The sequence below is a fragment of the Elephantulus edwardii genome, unplaced genomic scaffold (assembly GCF_000299155.1).
Source record: "Elephantulus edwardii isolate Elephantulus edwardi_28Jun2011 unplaced genomic scaffold, EleEdw1.0 scaffold00096, whole genome shotgun sequence".
Lineage (NCBI taxonomy): Eukaryota > Metazoa > Chordata > Mammalia > Macroscelidea > Macroscelididae > Elephantulus > Elephantulus edwardii.
Window position 1 is genome coordinate 9253881 of NW_006399846.1, and position 8047 is coordinate 9261927.

The following is an 8047-nucleotide window of genomic DNA, read 5'->3' on the forward strand; positions in this document are numbered from 1 at the left end:
CAGGAGGGGAAGACCCTCTATGAGATGGATGGATTCGGTGACTGGGGTAATCGGGATGGGTGTGTCAGAGGCAGTGCGGTTGGCGCAAGACAGAGCAGGGTTTAGGGCTGCTGTGCATAGGGTCGCTATGAGTCGCAAACGACTCGACGGCACATAACAACAACAACAACTATACCTACTCAATCCATATGCTGAATAAATTAGAGAAGCTGGAGAATATTCTTTCACCCATACTACTGCCTTAACTTTATTACTGCTTTTGTTGTGTACAGACAAGTCAGGACCAACTCATAGCCATTTGTCCAGTGAGTTTTCAGAGGCAGTAAACTGCACGGGAGTTGACCGCTCATCATACAAATAATACCTAATCATATGCTCCTTTCTTTCAAACAGTTCTTTCTCTAATCTGTTCTCATGCAGTATACATTATTTATCCCCAATTTTTTAGTTTCCCCTCAATCCCGATGTCAGTCCTGTTTTACAACAGTGGTATTATGCAATATTTGTCCTTTTGTGACTGAGATATTTCACTAAGCATAACGTCTTCCAGTGTCACCCATTTGGTACAATATTTCATGAGTTTCTTGTTTTCCAGTGCTGCATGGTACCTCACTGTGTAAATATACCACAGTTTCTCTATCCATTAGTTGGTTGATGGACACTTGGGTTGTTTCTATCCCTTTGCTATTGTGAACAACAGATGTACATATATCTGATTGGGTGACAGTTCTGGATCCTTTAGGGAATATTCCCAGTAGTGGAATTGCTGGGTCAAAAAGTATTTCTATTTCCAATTTTTTGAGGAAAATGCCATACTGCCTTCCATAGTGGTTGCACTCGGTGTTGAGATGTAATCTATACTGAGGGCTGTAGACCCTGGAGAGCCCAAGTCCTCTTCACTTTCAGCAGGTAAGGTTGTGTCATTTGCATAGCACACAATGCATGTTGTTACAAGTCTTCTTCCAATCCTGATGCCAAATTCTTTATAAAGTCCAGCTTCTAGGTTCCATTCAGAATTTAGAATTATCTTATGCCTGTGAATGCTGTATCCTGTCTAAATATAGCAATTTTCTAGATGTCTTCTTATAGATAGGGGGCCTGAAGATCATAGGCACAGATATAACCACAGGAAAAAAGTAGCAAAATTCAGATCTAGATCTCACAATGATCCTCATTGACTCCCCATTCCAAATTCAAGAAACATTATATTCCTCTTCATAGAGTAAATGCAAATTTTTAAGAAAACAGTATTAAATTCAGTCCATTTTTATCTATTATTATTTAATGTATCATATCCACTTTCACTAATAGAATGGCCCACTTCAAAAAAACAGTTACTATGACTAAAGAACTCTAGCTCTACAGAAAATCACTTAATAGCATGGCTTCATTCCTGACATTTATTATTTTATAATACTCTCCTGGGCTTTTTCGTTCCAAACAAGTTATTCGTCCCAAAGGCATACTTTCTGGCAAACTATGAATTCTCTACAGGTTTTCTAGTAGTTATAAGACTATGACAGTTGGACACTGTTTACTTGCCTTATGCTTTCCTATTTAATGGTTAAAGACCTTCTCTTACACATCTATGTATTCTACAATTTGCTGTTGCAGCAATCATTCTAACTTTACTTGCCTCATGGACAATTCGACTACTATTCAATTCTTCATGGACACCACTACTGCCAATATCTAGACTATTCCCTCTTCCAAAATCCAATTCTTTTTCAAATACTGTCAATTGTACCAATAAAATGTTTCTAGAATTCTTTGCATTTTTCTCTCCTCTGCCCTAATTAGATCACACCACAAATTGTTAACTTAAAATACTTTGTTAATCTCTAAGCAGTCTTTATCTCTAATGTCATACAGTCCTTTCTTTAGAATACAGCCAAAGTATCTTAAAAAAAAAAAGTCATATAATCTGGAAAACAGCCCAGCAGAACATCTGATGAGTAAAAAACAAACATAGCAAAACCCAAACCTGATGTTTAATAACTTACTTTCCCACTGCAATAATGTTGTTGTTGTTGTTGTTGTTATGTGGCATGGAGTCACTTGCAACTCATAACGACCCTATGTACAACAGCCCTAACCTCTGCTCTGTCCTGTGACAATCACACTGTCTCTGATACACCCATCCCGATTACCCCAGTCACTGAATCAATCCACCTCATAGAGGGTCTTCCTCTCCTGCTCTGTCCCTCCACCCTCCCAAGCATGATGTCCCTCTCCAAGGACTGGTCCCTCCTTGCAACATGTCCAAAGTACGTCAGATGAAGCCTTGCCTCCAAGGAGCAGCCCCATTTAACCCTCTCCATGATGAATCTGTTTGTTTTCTTAGTCCATGGTACACTCAATACTCTTCTCCAGCACCAGAGCTCAAAGATATCAATCTCCTATCCTCCTTAGTCATTGTCCAACTCTCTGACACATAACAAGTGATTGCAAAGACCATGGCCTGTATCAGATATACCTTAGTCTCCAGAGAGACACCACTGCTCTTCAGTACTTTGGATAGGTCCCTAACAGCAGGCTTTCCCATCGCACTGTATGTTTTAATTTCCTGGCTGCTGGTGCCAAGAGTGTTGACTGTGGAGCCAAGCAAACTAAAGCTGTGAATAATCTCAATCTCTTCACCATTCACCAATTGGAAGATTTATCAACAATCTGCGTTATGTAGATGACACAACCCTGCTTGCTGAAACTGAGGAGGACCTGAAGCACCTGCTGAAGAGGGTCAAGGACTGCAGCCTTCAATATAGATTGAGGCTCAATATCAAGAAGATAAAGATTCTCACCAATTAACTAATTGGCAGCATCACTGCAATAATACTCTTTAAAAAATAGAGAGAGGGCTTACCAGGCATGCAATGATCGTGTAACATCTGGCAATTAATCAACATAATCCACTATTATAAATAAAACAAAGGGAAAAAACCCACATTATCATATCAATTGATGGAGAAGTCATGTGCTAAAACTCAACACCCATTCTTAATAAAAAGTTCAGTAAACTCAGAATCACTAACTTTATATTGAAAGTAAACAGACCCAGATTAACAAAGTACTACTGAAGAACAATCAGAAGTTTCTCACACTTCTGATTTCAAATCCTACCCATACATTCATGATACTCAAAATCCACTAAATAGGAAAATCCATTAAAGAAAGTCTCTTTAAGAAATAGAGCTGGCAAAACTGGGTATAAAAAAGAAGAAAAAAAATCATAACATATACAGCATATACAAAAACCAACTCAAGATGGAAGAAAGGCCTAAAATGTACCTCATTTAGGTACTGAAAATCCTGTAAGGTAGATATTATTAAATCTACATTTTATAAGATAAAAGCCTGGCTATTAGCAGACATGTATAAGGACACCATGCTTAGAAAGGTCATGCTTAGAGAGTCAGCAAAGGAAGAGAAGACCCTCAATGAGACTGATCCTCATATATGTTTTACTAGTTTTCTATTTCTACAATAATGGTCTTACACAGTATTTGTCCTTTACTCAGCATAATGTTCTCTAGTCCCTGCCAAGTTAGGTAGTGATTTACAAAATCTATTTAAATCTAATTTTAAAATGCTCCTGTGTGCTATGTAGTATTCCACCACGTGAATGTATCATAATTTCTGAATCCATTCGATTGTGGTTGGACATTTGGGCTGTTTTCATGTTTTTGTGATGATGAATAACAGTCAAGAGGGTTTTTGAAGAGAGTAAATTGCATGAGAGTTGACTGTCCACCTTTCTCCCATGGGCAGCTGGCTGATTCAAACCACGTGCCTTTGGATTAATAGTGTAATTCCTAGTGCTTACGCGGAACCTATACTTGCACCAGAAGGCAGTCACCGGAAAACACTGCATGGTTCAAAATTGGGAAGGGTATAGGCCAGGAATGTGTCCTATCTACATACCTTTTCAATCTATATGCAGAAGAGATTATCTGGGAGGCTGGGCTCTATGAGGAGAAATGTGGCATCAGGATTGGAGGAAGACTCAACAACATTCTGCAATACGCAAATGACACAACCCTGCTTGCTGAAACTGAGGAGGACCTAAAGTACTTGCTGCAGAAGGTCAAAAACTGCAGCCTTCAATATGGACTGACGCTCAACATCAAGAAGACAAAGATTCTCACCACTGGGCCAATAGGCTGTATTGAGATTGAGATTATTAACAGCTTCAGTTTGCTTGGCTCCACAATCAACACTCTTGGAAACAGCAGCCAGAAAATTAAAAGATTAATTGCACTTGGGGGAAGTCTGCTGTTAGAGACCTCTCCAAAATACTGAACAGCAACAGTGTCAGACTGGAGACTAAGGTGTGCCTGATTCAGGCCACAGTTTTTGCAATTACTTGCTATGCCTCAGAAAGCTGGTCAATGACTTAGGGATGACAGGCAGATAATTGATGCCTTTGAGATGTGGTGCTGGAGAAGTGCCATCTATGTGGTGCCATCCATGGATGGCTAGGAGAACAAACATGTCTGCCTAGGAAGGGTGAAACCAGGCTACTCCTTGGAGGCAAGGATTCTGAAGCTCGTTTGACATACTTCTGACACGTTCTAAGGAGGGGCTAGTCCTTGGAGAGGGACAGCAAAGAAGAGGAAGACCCTCGATGAGATGGATTCAGTGACTAGGGTAATAGGGGGCCGGAGACAGTAAGATTAGCACAGGACAGAGCAGGGAATAGGGCTGTTGTACACACGGTCGCGAAGAGTTGCAAGCGACTCGACGGCAACTAACAAAAAACTACATGCCACTAGAGCTCCCTAACTATATTATTATGATTTATAGCAACAAAGAAAAGCTCAACTCAAATATTCTAAATGGAAAAAAAAAACTGTTAACTTAAAATGGCAAATTACCATTAGGTAAGGAAATGGAAATGTATTCTTAAAAACATGCTCAGTGAACACGTCTGCAGAGTTCCCAGTTTATAAAGGAAAAAAAGAGATACCAGATTAAAGCTTTTATGAACTAAAATTAAAAAACTCATTGGCATCATGTCAGAACTGACTCACAGCTGACTCTCTATGGAGGTTGTAAATTATATGGAAGAAGACTGTTTATCTTTCTCCTGGGGAGCCACTGGTAGATTTAAACACCAGAAAGACTCAGTCTTTGGTAAGAAGTCCACCCAAATGTAGACTAGCCATTATATTTCTGGGTAACAGACCATAGCATTTAGTACACTTCAGGATCTTTTATTTTAAGCTGCCAAAATGTCTTTCTGAAATGAGATTTGATAAAATAAATTTCAAGGGGGAAAAAAACCCAACTCTTCTATTCCCATTCTGCTAAAAAGTTCTCATCATGTATGATCATAAACAGTACTACTTCCCCCCTAGTCAAATGAATAAGTGTAAAGATAGACCTGTGCATTGATGTTAGTAGTAGTTACGTGCTGTCGAGTTGCTTGTGACTCATAGCGACCCTATGTACAACAGCCCTAAACTCTGCTCCATCCTGTTCCAATCTCATTGTCTCCAACATACTCATCCCAATTACCCCAGTAACCGAATCAATCCACCTCCTAGAAGGCCTTCCCCTCCTGTGCCTGTCCTCCATCTTCCCAAGAATGATGTCCTTCTCCAAGGACCAGTCTCTCCTTACAACATGACCAAAGTATGTCAAACAAAGTCTCAGAATCATTGCCTCCAAGGAGCAACCTGGTTTAACCCCCTCCAGGATGAATCTGTTTGTTTTCTTAGCAGTCCATGGTACCCTCAATACTCTTCTCCAACACCAAAGCTCAAAGGCATCAATTCTTCTTCTATCCTCCTTAGTCACTGTCCAACTCTCTGATGAATAACAAGTGACTGCAAAGACCATGGCCTGTATCAGATATACCTTAGGCTCCAGAGAGACACCGTTGCTCTTCAGTACTTTAGAGAGGTCCCTAACAGCAGACTTTCCCATCACAATACGTCTTTTAATTTCCTGGCTGCTGGTGCCAAGAGTGTTGATTGTGGAGCCAAGCAAACTAAAGCTGTGAACAATCTCAATCTCTTCACCATCCATCCTGATGCTGCCAATTGGTCCAGTGGTGAGAAACTTTGCCTTCCCAACATTGAGCCTCAATCCATATTGAAGGCTGCAGTCCTTGACCCTCTGCAGCAAGCATTTCAGGTCCTCCTCAGTATCAGCAAGCAGGGTTGTGTCATCTGCATAACGCAGATTGATAGATCTTCCACCAATCCTGATGCTGCATTTCTCCTCATAGAGCCCAGCCTCCCGGATGATCTGTTCTGCACACAGGTTGAAAAGGTATGGAGACAGGACACATCCCTGGCATACGCCCTTCCCAATTTTGAACCATGCAGTGTTTCCTTTCTCTGTTCTGCCGACTGCCTCTTGGTTCAAGTACAGGTTTCGCATTAGCACGATCAAGTGTTCTGGGATTCCCATTCTTCTCAGAATCAGTCACAGTTTGTTATGGTCCACACAGTCAAACACCTTTGCATAATTAATGAAGGACAGATAGACATTCCTCTGGTATTCCCTGCTTTCAGCCAAGATCCATCTAACATTAGCTACAATATCCCTAGTACCACGACCCCTTCTAAACCCAGCCTGGACTTCTGGCAGTTCTCTGCTGATGTGCTGTTCCAATCGTTTTTGGATAATCTTCAGCAGACTCTTGCTTGCATGTAAAATCAACAATATTGTTCTATAGTTTCCACACTCTGTTGGGTCACCTTTCTTTGGAATGGGAACAAATATAGATCTCTTCCAGTCCATTGGTCAAGTGGTTTTTCTCCAGATTTCTTGACACAAGTTGGTGAGCACGTCCAGGGCAGCATCTGTTAGCTGAAATAACTCACTCAGCATTTCTAAAGCTCAAGGAACTGAAGAACAAATTCAAACCTCGAGTTGCTATAATCAAGGATGCTTTCAGTAGAATATTAAATTACCCAGGAAGTATTAAAAGAAGATGTAAAGAATATACGGAGTCATTGTATCAAAAGGAATTGGCAGACACAGAATTTAATGAAACAACATATGAGCAAGAGCCTACGGTGATGAAGGAAGAAGTTCAAGCTGCTATGAAAGAAATAACAAAAAAATAAGGCCCCAGGTATAGATGGTATATCAATTGACATATTTCAGAATTCATGTTAATGAAACAAAAATTTCAAGATTTACAGGGCTTAACACGCTGCCATACACACTTTTAAATTAACGACCATGCTTAGAAACACTTTTTTTACCATCATTTGTGGCAACGAGTGAATATGGTGCCAAAAGAAAAATAATTAGTTGACTAATATTCTCAGAAAAATTACATCCAAAAATGAAAAAAAAAACTAGTTGAACAAAATTTAGTGAGCTAATCAAGACAGGGAAGGGTTCAGAGCTGGTGTACAAGGATTGCTATACCATTTAGGTGACTCAATGACACATGACAATAACATACTATGACAGGTTTGGAAGCAGAAGTGGCATCCACCTTCTAAATAACATGCCTCCTGAAACTCCATGAGCTTTGATAAATGTAGATAGTTGTAGAGGGGCTTCAGGTCTTTTGTTAATAGGGTTGCTATGAGTCATGCTCAACTTGAAGGCAATCAACAACAACAGCAATTAAAGTACACGTCTTCAGAATCTTTTATGAGGTATTTTTTTTAGTGTGTAGATATAGAAGGAAAAAAAACAGCATTTCAATAAGTTATCAAACAAGTAGTATTGCAATAAGCACATCAAAACAAAGTATCATGTCCCCTGGAAACATTAGCAAAGTTCTACAGAACAGCAAACCACCAACACTGGAGAGGATAAAGAGAGACTAGAACTCTCATGCATTACTCATAGAACTGTAAAATGGTACAACTTACATGGAAGGCAGTCTGGCATTTCTTAAGAAGGCTGAAAATAGAAATACCACCTGACCCACAACTGGAAATATAGAATTACTCCAAAGAATTAAGAGCTGTGACACAAAAAGATATGCACACTCATGTTTACTGCATCATTATTCACAATAACAAAAGACATGGAAGCAGCCCATGTGCCCATCAATAAACACATGGACAAAACT